This window comes from Protopterus annectens, chromosome 1.part2 (assembly GCF_019279795.1).
Source record: "Protopterus annectens isolate FY-2018-M chromosome 1.part2, PAN1.0, whole genome shotgun sequence".
NCBI classification, from domain to species: domain Eukaryota; kingdom Metazoa; phylum Chordata; order Ceratodontiformes; family Protopteridae; genus Protopterus; species Protopterus annectens.
This window is the reverse complement of record NC_056727.1, coordinates 651,933,226-651,949,200: the sequence shown is the minus strand read 5'-3', so window position 1 is coordinate 651,949,200 and position 15,975 is coordinate 651,933,226. Positions and strand designations below refer to the sequence as shown.

Here is a 15,975-nt window from a genome sequence, read left to right as displayed (position 1 = left end):
GACTGTCACACATCTGCTCTCACACAATCCATCTATCTCTTTGCTGCATGCCCTTATTTCCTCTTGTCCTCCTTCACCAGATTGTCTTGCGCTTTTGTGCACATGTGCTAGAACTACAGTAATCTGTTCTTTTGACCATCTCTGCAGTTGGAGCTACTTTGGCATCTGCTCTGATGTCATCATTTCTTCATCTGTTCCACAGAGTGCATCCAACCACCCTTCTCAAGCACTTCATCTCTACCACCTCTGGCTTTTTCAATGGCTCTGCCTTTACTGCCCAGATTTCTGTTCACAGTACAGTGTAGTACACCTTACTTTCCAGCTGCTTTGGCATTCTTATGTCATACATTACCAGCTGGCTGAACCCTTTTGATTCATCCTATGACCTCCTCAATCAGACTTCCCTTCTCCTCAACTACCCCTCACAGATACTTGAAGCTGTTTACGCATCCAGCTATTTTACCTTCAATCTCAATTTTCAGCTTCTTCTGATTTCCCCTATTTGTTGCCATTAGAACTGTCTAATCTGCACTCAGTTTCATCACATGTGCTTTCAGTTTTGCATTCTATTCACCAATGTTTTGCTGAAGATTTATATATTGCTTGCCTTTTGTCCAACTGGGGAGTCAGGCCCATTTTCAATGGAGGCTTAGGGAGAAAAGCTCCATTAGAGATACAAAAATTACAATGAATTACAGAGGAAGAAAAATAATCAATTTCTTAACAGTAGAAATGGGGTTTTAGAATCATCCAATGGGTAATACAATCAAGAAAGAGGTTAAAACAATTTGATCTATATAGGAGTGTTATACAATAATAGATCTTGCTCAGAGTCTGCCTGTAATGCCGCATCATCTATATACAGCAACTTTGTTAAGCTGTCCTCTCTGCCTTGTTTGCTAATGTAGTCCAACATCCATATGAACAACACTGGACTCAGAACTGAACTCCAATCCACTCTTACCTATCCTCTGTGAGACTGAACACTGTTTGTACTTGAGTCATTGGGTCCTTGTACATAGTTTCACTAATTCTACCAATGTTCCTGGGACTTTAAACTACCACAGGACTGCCCAAATCAGCTTTTTTGGAGCCTAAGTTATTTACTTTCTTCAAATCTAGGAATGCCCAGTTGGACTCTTTCCTTATTTCTGGCTTCTTCAGAGTTATCTGTTTCACTGCAAACATTTGGTCAGTTGTGCTGCACCCTGATCTGAATCTGAACTGCTCAACTCCCATTTTGCATTCTAGTACTCGGCATATTCGTTTATCAGTCATGCTCTTCAGAACTTTCATGCACTGTGACAAGAGTTTGATACCTCTGTACTGCCTGCAATTGTGAATGTCTCCTTTATTCTTGTACATTGTAATTAATATGCAAATTCTGCAGTCATCTAGGATTTGCCTTTCTCTACATGCTGCTTGAGTACCATCAGGATCCACTTCTCATCTTGATTATATTTGATGTGACCTCTCTGAGCCTGCTACTTTACTTCTTCTGGGCTGGGCTTCTCCTGTTCTTACATCATAGGTTCTGTCTGGGAGATAAAGCTTCTGTGGCATTTTTCTTCATTCCGAAGCTACTAGAAGTGCTCCTTCCTTCTGCCTTTGATGTCCTGTGGACTGGTTAGCAGGTTGTTACTACCATTCCTTATGAAGGATGACTGGCTGTCTTCTTCATCTTTCTGTCTTTGCCTTACAATCTGATAGAGTTTCTTTGTGCCATTTGCTGGGTCATTTTCCAGAAAACGGTAGAGTGCCACTGATGTCTTGTTCTTTGCTATTGCCACAATTCCCACACCATTTCTAGCCTGCCTTCTCCTTAGTAGTAGATTCTGTATCCCATCTCAAGTTAATTTGCTGCACTGCCCTTCCATCTTGTCTCCTGGATACATAGGATGTCCCATCTCCTCCTTACCATCATGTCATCCACCGCCAAGATACTTTCTGTCAGTGAACCCACAGTATTCCTTTTTAGCCTGGTCAGTGTTTTCATCTCCCACATTTTCCTGCACTCCTGTTTTCTTTGGATGACTTCCTGGATTTCTGCATTCCACCACCAGCTTTTCTCATGCACCTTATTTCCATACTTGGCTCAGTTGCATTTTCTGTTCTGTAGTCCTCACACATGCTGTTTTGAGGTGCTGTCATTCTTCTTCTTCATCTCCACCTATTTCCTCATCTTCCTGAGGTGCTAGAGCCTTGACTAATTCCTCAAATTCCTATGCTTTCTCTCTAGTTAACTTCCAGATCTTCAGCTTAATCTCTGTTGACCATAGAGCCTTCTCTGACCACTGCTTGCAGCTGACTGTGGCAACCAGTGGTTTATAATGTGGGCCAGCTGTTTCACTGGGGATGTCTTTGATTCTGCCCCAGTGCCCTTTCATAACTAGGAGGAAGTCTGCCTGAGTTGCATGTTGACCACTCTTGTATGTGATCTTGTTAGTGTCTCTCTTGCTGAACTAGGTGTTGGCTACCATAAAACTATTTGCCAGATGGAAGTCTAAAATGGCCTCTCCTTCTTTATTTCTGCTGTCTCACCTATGTGGATCCAGGCAGTCCTCATGTCCTGCTCTGTCTGTCATGATAGCTGCATTCAGGTTACCCATTATCAACACCAGTACCTATTGTCCTGCTTTATCTAGTAAGACCTGTATCTCCTGGCTTAATGGACTCTTTTCCTCATTATGATCACCCTGCTGTGGGGCTTAGGCTGAGCTTATGAATAGTGCCTTATCCCTGCACTGCAGTAAGATTGCCTTGAGTTTGTCACTAAATCTGATGGCATTCCTCATTGTCTTCTGAAGTGTCTCCCTCACCACAATTCCTACACCCTTTCTACTATGTCTTCCCTCTTAGTAGTGGACTCTGGATCCCAGTTCAAGCGGCTTTGCTGCACTGCCCTTCCATCCTGTCTTCAGAATACATAGGATGTCCCATCTCCTCCTTACCATCATGTCTCCACTTCCAAGATGCTTTCCGTCAGTGAACCAACACTGAGTGTAGACATTCTTAGTTCATGTTTGATAGGTTGATTGATTTTACATCTAGTTTTCACTCAGCAGAGTTATCCTGGGTAACCCAAGCTGGGCAACTGGAGAGCAGCTTATTAACCCAGGGTTGTTGGGCTTTAATGCAGGCACACACTGGCCAGTAGAGGCACATAGACCCCATCACTGTTAGCATGGATCCCTTCAGTAGGAAGGATTAGGATGGGTTCTCAACCCACTTTTATCACTGGCACATACCCATGCCCATTTTTGGTGACATTAGTGAGCATGACCAAATCACTTTGAGCTCATTTTTACACCAAGGATTGGCTAGCCCTGAAATGGCACAGTCTGCGATTCCATGTTCTCCTATTTAGAGGATTCTGTACACCACAGTTGATGCCTAATGAGGTTGGTCTATTCAACAATTGCCCACTATAGGCACCATCTAGAGTCTGTGCTGCTGCTGCTGCCCACAACTGTATTCCTGTGTGAGTTTGACTTTGAAACACTCAGCATGTTTTTGGGAGGTGGGTGGAACCCCAAAAGAGGTGCAAAGAGCTTATGCAGACTATACAGGCACTGGCCAGAGTTTAGGATTGAACTTTGTACCATGTGCGTGGGAGGCGAAGAACGTAACCATTATGCCAACTGAGTTAGCTATGGATTATTTTTGTATTATGGATTGTGGGATCAGGGCATACTTCTGGGTTTAGCTGCCTGTGCCTCCACATTAGTTCTAGAGATGAGATGAAGTAAGTGAAGCTTTCTTATATTATCAGTATGTCCATCAGCAGCTTTCCCATTGTAATGGGGATGTTGAGTGAGTTTGGAACACTGCATGTCTTCTCTCACATGCTTGTAGGACATGTGACATCACCTACCTCAGCAGGATCTGTACCCTTGTATGTCTTTGCCTTTCTCCCACTGTGTCTAAATTGGAAAGTGCTGATACTTTTCTTTCTGCAGCAAGAGAACTACCCCTCAGTTACTCAGGCTTTTCCTACACTGGTGGAGCTTTTGACGACTAGGGCTGGATATTTAGTCCCAGTCACTGTTGCGCAATGATTCCCTCGATTTTCTTAGTATACCCATTTCCCTGAGTAGTAACAAAAGAATCAGGTGACCCCCTGAAAAGTTAACATTCATAGAGGTAGATGGTAATGCACTCCCGTCAGACCTATGAGCAGAGGTAGAATCGAAAGTTAAAGGAAAAGAACTGCAACATGATAATGGACTGACTTTGTAAGTCATAAGAGGTGGATGAACTCGAAGAAGAAGTAAAGAAGAATGTTATTTTAAATTATTGTGTCATTTATACTAGATTAGTATATAATGATCCATTTGCCCACCAGTCGTCCAACTAACACGAAATAATTTGTTTTTAGCATATCCTTGTCATTTCTTATATGATCCAATAAATGGCTGTGCCTGCAAATGGTCCACTGAGATCAGTGCACTAATCCAGTAAACAAATATAACTAGCTAGCTAACTAACTAACTAACTAACTAACTAACTAACTAACTAACTAACTAACTAACTAACTAACTAAATGTCAACCCAAGTCATTTTTCCTGGTTATGTATTACTTTGGTTTTATGTACCATGCAGCACTTGCTAGTTAGTATCTGGAACCACAGATCTGCACTTTCCAACTGTCTCCATAGCCAGCTTGGTTGAAATGCGCATTCTGAGACAATGTAGTAACCATCTCATGTTTACTGACAACCATCCACTTCTCAGATAAACTGGCACAGTGAGTGAGAGCAGTAGTTCTACAATGATTCTGAAGGCACACCTCTCACAAAAGTCCACCATATTTAGTTAACAAGTTATCACTAATATACAACACCACACTGTACCTATCTAACTCAGTTTAGACTAAACACGTAGACCTTATTATTTGTTTACTGGGAAAGTCCAAATCAGAAACCTCCATTTTCAGCTGAGGCCAAGGGAGAAAAGCTCTAGCAGATACATTTAATATTTGCAGACAAAACATTTTTTATTTGCAAAGAAACATTACATAGATACAAGACATTTAGATGCAAACAGGTATTTTTTCTGTACTGACACCATACAAAGATAAAACAGGTATTTCTTCTGTGGTGACATTATACATGCTATTAAATTCCAAGTGTAAAACATCTGGTATGCAAACAGTTCATATGGAATATATGTGACAAGCAAACATTAGATATGACTTATAAGACATGGGTGATAACGGTTAAGGCACTGATGCTAGCAATAATTTAAACTGAGGTAAGGAGTGTGAAGCATTCACTTGGCAGATAGTAGTTAAAGCTAGAAGCGGGAGCGAGGTAAAGGGCTATTTCAAGAAGATGGATAAAATGAGTAGGCCAGAAAGAAACTAAAATTTACAGTGGGGATTATGGTAGGTAGGAAATTGAGGAGGAGCGGTGGAAAGGTTTGTTGTGTACAAGGGGATAGAGGTTATGAGGGGATAGGGGGTAGGAGCTGACTAAGGAAAATGGAGTTACCTACCACATGTTGTTTAGGTGTTGTTTTAGTAAGGGCTTGAAATCACAAAGTTTCATGGTCTGTTTTAGGTATGGTGGGATGGTATTTCAGTGTTAGATATGTATATGGGAGTATAGTGAGGCACCTGCTGAGTTATTAGACTGTGTTAACTAAGAGGTTATTGGTTGAGTGAAAGTTTCCAGCCAGAGAATAGTGCTGCATGGTATCTTTTCATGCTGGGCATTTCTATGCTGCATATATAAGATTATTTGAAGTAATAAGTTGTGATTATGCTGAACAGTTTGATAGCTCAAGCCACTTTAGTTGTTTCTTACGCTAAAGCTGTTAAAAGTAATCTACCAGAACCATAAAGGCCACCTAAATGTAGCACAAGACACAGGCACCCTCAGCAACCTAACAAACACTTAACTCTAACAACGCCTGTCATGAGACATTGACTTAGAATGTCTCAACTTAAAAAGCCCATAAGGCAAGTTTGCACACGTTTCCACATCCTACTTATTGGTGGCTCCATAATGACACATGCTGATGCACTACTCACCAAGCTAAGAAAGGATAAGGTCACAGTCAGTTGCCTAATAGGAGACAGGATTCACCACATCGCACCTGCACTCAAGTCCTTGCACACAAGTATACATGTGACACAGTCATAGTACATGTTGAGTAAATGACTTAACATATACCTCCCTGGACTATATGAAAAGAGTCATGATGGAGCTATTGGAATATGTGTCAGAATCAGGTATGAACCATAGCCTTGAGCAGCATTTTACCATCACCAAGAATCTTCTTCTTCTTCTTCTTTCAGCTACTCCCGTTAGGGGTCACCACAGCAGATCAACTGTTTCCATTTTCTCCTGACCTATGCATCTTGCTCTGTCACACCAACCACCTGCATATCCTCTCTCACCACATCCATAAACCTTATCTTAGGCCTTCCTCTTTTCCTGTTACCTGGCAGCTTCATCCTTAGCATCTTTTTCCCAATATACTCTGCATCCCTACTCAGCACATGTCCAAACCGATGTAATCCTGCCTCTCTGGCTTTGCCTCCAAACCTTCCAACCTGGGCTGACCCTCTAATATACTTATTCCTAATCCTGTCCATCCACATCACACCCAGTGCAAATCTTAACATCTTCAACTCTGCCACATCAAGCTCTGACTCCTGCCTTTTTGTCAATGCCACTGTCGCCAACCCATATAACATAGCTGGTCTCACTACCCTCTTGTAGGTCTTCCCTTTCACTCTTACTGGTACTCGTCTGTCACAAATTACTCCTGACACTCTTCTCCACCCACTCCATCCTGCCTGTACTCTCTTCTTCACCTCTCTTCCACATTCACCATTACTCTGAACTGTTGATCCCAAGTACTTAAACTCATTCACCTTCACCACCTCTACTCCCTGCATCCTCACCATTCCTCTATCCTTCCTCTCATTCACACACATATATTCTGTCTCAGTCCTGCTGACCTTCATTCCTCTTCTCTCTAGAGCATATCTCCACCTCCTCCAGGGTCTCCTCCACCTGTTCCTTACTCTCACTACAGATCACAATGTCATCTGCAAACATCATAGTCCACAGGGACTCCTGTCTGATCTCGTCTGTCAACCTGTCCATCATCATTGCAAATAAGAAATGACTCAGAGCTGATCCTTGATGTAATCCCACCTCCACCTTAAACGCATCCATCACTCCCACCGCAGACCTCACCGCTGTCACATTACCCTTGTACATATCTTGTACCACTCTTACATACTTCTCTGACACTCCTGACTTCCTCATACAGTACCACAACTCCTCTCTAGGCACCCTGTCATATGCTTTCTCTAAATCCACAAAGACACAATGCAACTCCTTCTGACCTTCTCTGTACTTCTCCATCAACACTCTCAGAGCAAACATCGCATCTGTAGTGCTATTTCTTGGCATGAAACCATACTGCTGATCACTAATCATCACCTCCCTTCTTAACCTAGCTTCCACTACTCTTTCCCTTAACTTCATGCTATGACTGGTCAGTTTGATCCCTCTGTAGTTACTACAGCTCTGCACATCACCCTTATTCTTAAAAATCGGTACCAAAACACTTTTTCTCCATTCCTCAGGCATCTTCTCACTTTCCAAGATTTCATTAAACAATCTAGTCAAAAACTCCTCTGCCATTTCAACTAAACTCCTCCTTTTCTCCCTCCTTAGTGTCCAACCTTTTATACAACTCTTCATACGCCTTATCCTTAGCCTTTGCCACCTCTTTCTTTGTCATACACCTCATCTCCTTATACTCTTGTCTACTTTCTTCATCTCTTTGACAATCCCACTTCTTCTTCGCCAACCTCTTTCTCTGTATACTCTCCTGTACTTCTTCATTCCACCACCAGGTCTCCTTGTCCTCCTTCCTCTTTCCAGATGTCACACCAAGCACCCTTCTAGCCATCTCTCTTACTAGCTCTGCTGTAGTTACCCAGCTATTCAGTAACTCTTCACTGCCACCCAGTGCCTGTCTTAACTCTTCCCTGAACATCACCTCACAATTACCCTTTTTCAATTTCCACCATTTGATCCTTGGTGTTGCCCTCATCACCAAGAATAATGTTGCAATACAAACAAAATATTATGGACTTCAACAATTGGCTTAGCTTCTGGTGTCATTCAAAGGGGATCCGGTATATATTAGCCTGTGAGGAGATGGAAGACAGTCCTAACTGCTTTGCTAATGATGGCCTACATCTGTTTCCCCAAGACTACCGTGTATTGATCAAAATCATGTCCACCCTCATAGTGCCTTTTTAGGCAATGTCAGTCTCCAAAACCATATGACATAAAACAGAATCTGGGTAGCATAAAGGTTTTGATGCTTAACAAAAAAACTACTCTCCCTACATGCACACCTTACCCTACAATGCATCAATATATGCAGTCATGGAGAGCTGACTTTAGTAAGTTAGGAAGACTCTGTCAGTGCAAGGCTTTAAAGCACTTCATACCTGACTGCAAATGCTTCCATTCATTCCTGACTCCCTGCACATAGGGAAGTTACTCCCTTCACACCCCCAGCTATGCCTCTGCATATGGTACCTAGTGTGATGATCTGATGCATCTTTTCTCCTTAAATTGCTTTCCTAAGGAAGGGGAGCTATTTCTTCCATTTGCATTGCTTGCAACTAGAGTCTTCTTTCTTTTTAATTAGGTGCAAGCTTTTCACTGCATGCTTTTTGGGTGTCAAGAAGAGATACGATTTTCTGACTTTCTTTTGAAGTAAAAATCTAGGTGGCTACCATAACCAACTAATGCAAATGACTTAGGAGGTATTAAGGGCTTCATGGGAACTACATAACCTGACATTCTGTGTTTCTCTTTCCTCTGCCATGATGGTAAATCAGAAATAACACATCTGTGGAAGGGCACACGCACAGGTCAAATGTTATCTTTGCCTTCTGAGCTGCTTTTTATCTGTTTGACTACTCCTACTGCCAATTCTCCAGAAAGTGGCATTCCAAATGTGGGTCATTTCTAACACAGCTGGTCATTAACATTCCTAGTCTGTTCCTGACCCTGAGTGCCAAGTGTAGAGTTATGTGGCAGGGGAAGAAGTAAATACCCCAGCCTTTCTCACTCTGGGGTGGTCATGGAAACACTTGTGTTATGTCCACCTGTAAGTATGATTTTCATAGGTTTGGGACTCAGCACTGTGTCTTGGTTATGCACTTAACTAATGAATCCAGCTCAGAATGGAGGCTAATGAGAATAATATGAAGCAAGTTGTTTTCTTAAGTGTGTATAATATATGCACTCCTTGCCCAGTGTGCTAAGCAGACGTTAGATGTTATGTCTGGGACAGCAACAAGGAAAAGCTGACTTTTGCAGTGTAGGCTGGATATTAGAAACCTTTCAGGTTCCAGCTGCTGAGCTCTAATCCCTTGAAAATTGATTTGAGATAGTCAGGCAGTTGAAATAAAATAATAAACATACGCTTCAGCCTTCAGGGTCAAGTTAATCTTCAGTTATTTTAACTACAAGAAATGTGTTCTGGCAGACGTCACATTACCTCCTGCTGTACTTTAGGATAAAGAAGTAGTGTTCGAGCGTAACTATCCTTAAAAACAGCAGGAAATATGGTACTAAAGTCATTCCGCTTCTCTTTTAATTTAATTCAATGTTTTATTATAAAGTTCTTACCTTTTTATGTGTTGATGATTTTGCAGTAGTAAGAGCAGTGCTTTATAGACAACTATATTTTATGAAAACACATCATTGTCTTTGTATTTTCTTTTTTATTCTGTTCCCCATAAGATGAAGAATAAAGATTAGGAACTGTCCATCCATTTTCTGGGAAAGTCATTCCTGTTTGTGAAAATAGTTATCTTTAATTTATATTCTAATGTGTAGTTTTCCACATTAGATAAGAATATACTTAAGGCTTCCTAGCCTCCTCCTGTCGTTCATTGTTCACATAAAGAATTCCGTGTGTATGTTTCTATTTTCAGTTTGATATGGGAGGAACAGATTTGTTGTATTTTGCAAGTGTTGCTAATTAGCATCATGTGATATTCTCAAGAAAAACAACAAAGGATAGTTAACAGTACCTGCAGAAAGAAAAACATTTCAGAACAGCAGAAGTAGATGCTTATTTTGCATAATGCAATGGCTGTTAGCATGCAACCAACTTGTTGTACGGCTGAAAGGCTCAGTGTATAATCTCATTTACACTTAGCATTTTCCATTCCTCTGTTTGATTTATACTAGTTATTTCAAATTTGTTTTAGTTCAGGTTTTAAAGGAAGGGGAGCTGTAGATGAAACTTAAAAATGTATATTTTGTGGTATGCATTACTGACATTCTTGTATCTCTCAAGTGATTAATATGTTATCATTTCAAAACCAAAAGTTCTGTGCTATGACAAAGTCCCAGCAAACAGCAAAATCCAAAAAAGAAAGAAGAATGACAGGACACTGCTGGATTAACTCCTTCTTTTATTAAAACAACCAAAACATCCAAGGATAAGCGCTTTCGGGTGTGATACCCTTCATCAGATAAAGAGAACAAACATTACCACTATTTTAAACTAAATGCCAACCAATCAGCAATCAGTAAATTACCCGCCTTTTTAGTAGGGCGGGTTTCAAAGGAACCATGTCATTTAACCCTGGGCTCCTATGAGCCCTCAGCTCCAAGATCCATTCAGATTCAAGGGATTCTGTCATCAACCTTATGTCTCCTCCCCTATTATTTAACCTTACGTTAACCACAGCCCTGAAGCTGAAAGTATGTGTTGAGTGCTGTTCAATGTGCCTATAAAGAGCATTATGCTCATTTTTATTTCTGATATTGGAAAGATGCTGTAAAATTCTGATCTTAAACATATTATTGGTCTTCCCAACATAATATGCTGCGCATTGTTCACATGTAGCCAAATAAACTATGTTACTTGTCCTGCAGGTAGCCCTTGCCTTAAGATGGTATAACCTTCCAGTAACAGGATGTTTAAAAGTTGCATTCTTATTGATAGATGGACAGGCTTTACATAAGCCACAGGGAACACTGCCTGGGCTCTCCTTAAATAAATTGGATGTAGTAAAAGCCTTTTCATTACAAAGGATGTCCTTCAAATTCTTATTTCTCTTGTATCCAAAGCTGGGTCTGGTTCCTAATAGATCCTTTAGCTTATTGTCACTTCTTAAGATGTTCCAGTTTTTAAAAATTATATCTATTAGGTTAAATAATAGGGGAGGAAGCATAAGGTTGATGACAGAATCCCTTGAATCTGAATGGATCTTGGAGCTGAGGGCTCATAGGAGCCCAGGGTTAAATGACATGGTTCCTTTGAAACCCGCCCTACTAAAAAGGCGGGTAATTTACTGATTGCTGATTGGTTGGCATTTAGTTTAAAACAGTGGTAATGTTTGTTCTCTTTATCTGATGAAGGGTATCACACCCGAAAGCGCTTATCCTTGGATGTTTTGGTTGTTTTAATAAAAGAAGGAGTTAATCCAGCAGTGTCCTGCCATTCTTCTTTCTTTTTTGAATATGTTATCATTTGATTTACCTAAATGGTACCCACTCTGATATGATTAATGTCTTTCTTGCAAAACATCTTTCCCACAATAGCATACCTCTAAGTGTAAGAAATTTGAACAAAGATAAAAATAATAGGTGGACAAAGTCCCAAAATCAGTGACACATTTTAAATATTGCTATTATAAACTTGCTAGACTGTTAGATTTTGCATATGCATGCCTTTTGGAGAGGGATGTGGAGTCTGAAACTCAAATATCTGTCATTACAGAGATTGGGGAGGAATGTGGAGTCTGCAACTCAAATGTCTGTCATTATTTAGTGACTTCAGTCCTCACTGATTTTCCATAAAACCACAGATGTTATGAGGAACAGCACAAAATGTGTGACAAAATCCCGGACATTGTGCAAAAATCTGGGTAGCTGAGAGGTCTGCCCCACAGCGTGATGCTGTCTTGTACATGTATGTTTATTGTAATTTCCTGCTGACATAAATTTCCAGTGTCAGAGTCACCATATACGCTGTTCCAAACGGCAATAAAACGTCTTCACTACAAAAAAGCAAGTTGTATAATCTCCAAATATTCCAGAGCAAGTTGTTGTAATAAAAGATTTCTTTTATTTTGGTACAAAAGTAAGCGCTTTCGCCAACAGGCTTCTTCAGACTTAGATAAAAATTACAAAAAATGAAGCTCTTTAAAAGAGCTATCATGAATGCTGATTGGTTACAAAATTAGCGAAATTGCGCTCAAAAATTTAAAGTTAAACACACAAAATGCACGATCATTTATATATTCTATTTGCTAAAAACGCACATCTACATGTCAATTAAGTGACGCAAGGTGACATGAACCATGCTATTGCATAGTAAAAAATGCTTTTGCATAGTGTAAGAATCCTAAATTCAACAAATGTGCAACTTCATAACTTGCAATAAAATATGAAAATAAAAACTTTATGAAACGACCTCACATAGTAGATCGTAATACAATCCACATAAAAACTCAAGCCTCTACACACACGCTCAGCATTTAAATCCTAACTAATAAAATATATATATAATACCCTTCCTAGTATCTCATATGCAGGGTGTATTATCTAACTGCATAGGTGAAATGCGCTCGTGTTGAGTATACTTCATCCTAATTAAAAACATGTTTCTAACTCTATGAGCATATGTAATGTTAAAGAACATTCTTACAAAAACAAATTACAACTAGCATATTAAAATATATGTCTATAGCAACAATATAGTTACTTATATCTGCGTAGTCTCCTCTTTTTGAGGAACGGTTTAATTTGGACCTTGTCATTGAGACCAGGTGGTTCGTCAGCTCGCCATCTGATTATCCACCTGGTCTCTTGTTCCAATGTTTGATTAATAAGGTCACCTCCTCTAAAACCCATTGTAATTTTCTGAATGACATAAAAGCTAAACATATGCTCTATTCCTGCTGTTTTATAATGTTTTGCTAAAGCATTCAAGTCTGAGCCTATCCTAATCTGATAGCAATGTTCCCTTATCGTTCCTTAAACATGCGATTCGTCTTCCCGATATAATAAGCGGGACAAGAATTACAGACTGCTAGGTAGACAATGTTGTTACTCTCACAGTTCGTGTTGGTATTAAAGTAGTAACTACGACCTGTGGTAGGATGTGTAAATACTGTATCTGTGTTAATAAATTTACACTGATTACATTTTCCACATGGCTTTGTGTTAATATCTAGTTCTACTTCCTGTCTGTGATATAGAGTATGTCTAGGTCTACACAGAAGGCTCTTCAAATTAGGGTGATTCTTATAAGTCACACTTGGCTTGAGTCCTATGATGTTACATATTTCTTTGTCTGAGCGTAAGATGTCCCAGTGTTTCTCCATAAGACCTTTCACTCTTAAGTTAACCTGACTAAACGTTAAAGTAGCTCTCAATTCATTTGCAGACGTAGTTGCTACACTCTGTGTATCTATTTGATCCATGAAATATGGTCTCGCTCTATTCGATCTTAATGATTCTACAAGTGTAATTGTTTCATTAATGTCTGTTTCACTGTAACCTCTCTCTATAAATCTCTCTTTAAGGTCCTGCAACCCTGATTGAAAACATTGTTCATCTGGATTAAGTCTCGACACTCTCATGAATTGTCCTTTTAAAACATTTCTAAAGACATAAAGTGGATGCATGCTTCGTCTGTGCACTAAACTATTCCTATGGCATCCTTTTCTATACACAGACGTATTTAATAAACCACTTCCAAGTCTAGTAATCTCTACGTCCAAAAAGGAAATGTTAGTCCTGGAGAAATTCATGGTAAATTTCAAGAACTGTGTGCTTGTATCTAAGTATGTTACAAATTTTCTGAGGGAGGGCTCATCTCCCAACCTCAAAAAGAAAAGGTCATCGACAAAACGACAGTACATTGCTATATGTTCTTTAAAATAAGCACTTGGATAGACATATTCATCTTCCCATTTGGCCATAACCAGGTTGGCGTAGCTATTGGCACATGAAGTGCCCATAGCTACGCCATCCCTCTGAAGGTACAGATCTTCTCCAAATGCAAAAACGTTATTAGTCAAAATAGTTTCCAGCAATAATGCTATTAGATCTACCTTTTTGACTGAAAATTGTGAATGACTCCTTAGGTATTCAGTGATGAACTTAATCCCAATGTCATTTGGAATCCTAGTAAATAAACTGGTCACATCCAGGGTTACTAGAAGAAATTGTTGGTCATCACTAAGATGTCGTGTATTGGTGTATAGATCTATCAGAAATTGCTTGCTGTCTTTCAAGATTCGTTTATTCACATCTACTATGGGTCTCAACAAACTCTCAATATATATGGAGAGGGGTTCTGTAACCCACCCTTGTCCTGCAACAATGGGTCTCATGGGTGGGTTCATGCTGTTCTTGTGAATTTTGGGGAGACCCTGAATTATTGGAATGATGGGGTCTTTAACCTTAAAGAAATCATACAATTCTGTAGTGATGTCAGATGACATGATAAGGTCATCCAAAGTGTAATAAACACTGAATACCTTATCCTTCAAATTTTCATAGTCTATCTTCATATAAAATTCATCATCATTTAACATAGAGGTCATTTTTGCGTTATAATCTGTGGTGTCCATTATAACAATGGGACCACCCTTGTCAGCTGGTCTAATAGCGATGGAAGGATCTCTTCTTAAGTTATTTAGAGCCTTACGCTCAAAGTAATTCAAGTTCTGTCCATGTCTAGGGTTTCTGTTATTATCAAAACATTCATAAATGTCATTTTCTAGGACTTTGCCAAATACTTCAATTGTAGGGCTCAATTGTGGTATAAAAGTACTATTTGCACGAAATCTCATTTGGCCTATGTCACCTTGTTGTTGACCATAGTCCAATCTCAATTGTAAATTCCTAGTAAATAATTTGATATCAATAATTGTATCTACCAGGTCGCCATTAGTAGTTGGAACAAAGTTAAGGCCTCTATTCAAAACATGTATTTCATGTTCAGACAACTCTCTGTTTGATAAATTAAAAACTAATGAATTGTCTTTCCCCACATCTTTTTTATCGTGTGTCCCTGCTGGTCTTCTATTGAGCCTTTTCTTTTTTGTCTCCCCCTGCTGGTGGACCGTTTCGTGCCCAAAAAATGGTCCTGTGCTATGGGGAGTGGGGCTGGAACATTCTCTATACTTAGAGGTTTATTATTGATTTTAGGTCTAACTACCATTCCTCCTGGTGGTGTCTTATTCATATTCATAGTATTAATATTATCGTTCGATTCTCCTAATAAAACAGATGGAGTTCCTTCATCCTCACTACCAGTATGTTTACCTTCTACATTTGTCTGTTTACCAATGGGACTAACATGGTGTATAGTTGCATTCGTGCTGACTGTATGTCCATCAGCATGTTCATTATTATCTGTTACATCAATGGTCTGTATATTATTGATATTCCTTTCTTCATTCCTATTACTGGATACAGCTGCATCTTTATTCTTTGAAAATGTGAAGGAACTCCATCTGTTTTATTAGGAGAATCGAACGATAATATTAATACTATGAATATGAATAAGACACCACCAGGAGGAATGGTAGTTAGACCTAAAATCAATAATAAACCTCTAAGCATAGAGAATGTTCCAGCCCCACTCCCCATAGCACAGGACCATTTTTTGGGCACGAAACGGTCCACCAGCAGGGGGAGACAAAAAAGAAAAGGCTCAATAGAAGACCAGCAGGGACACACGATAAAAAAGATGTGGGGAAAGACAATTCATTAGTTTTTAATTTATCAAACAGAGAGTTGTCTGAACATGAAATACATGTTTTGAATAGAGGCCTTAACTTTGTTCCAACTACTAATGGCGACCTGGTAGATACAATTATTGATATCAAATTATTTACTAGGAATTTACAATTGAGATTGGACTATGGTCAACAACAAGGTGACATAGGCCAAA

The 15,975-nt window shown here is 39.6% G+C and overlaps 1 protein-coding gene across 2 annotated transcripts in view; it reads left to right on the top strand.

Annotated features, from left to right (window-relative positions):
* The window catches only part of KIF26B (kinesin family member 26B), a 1,779,156-nt gene that overhangs the window by 1,483,651 nt on the left and 279,530 nt on the right, over window positions 1-15,975 (top strand). The window lies entirely within an intron of this gene.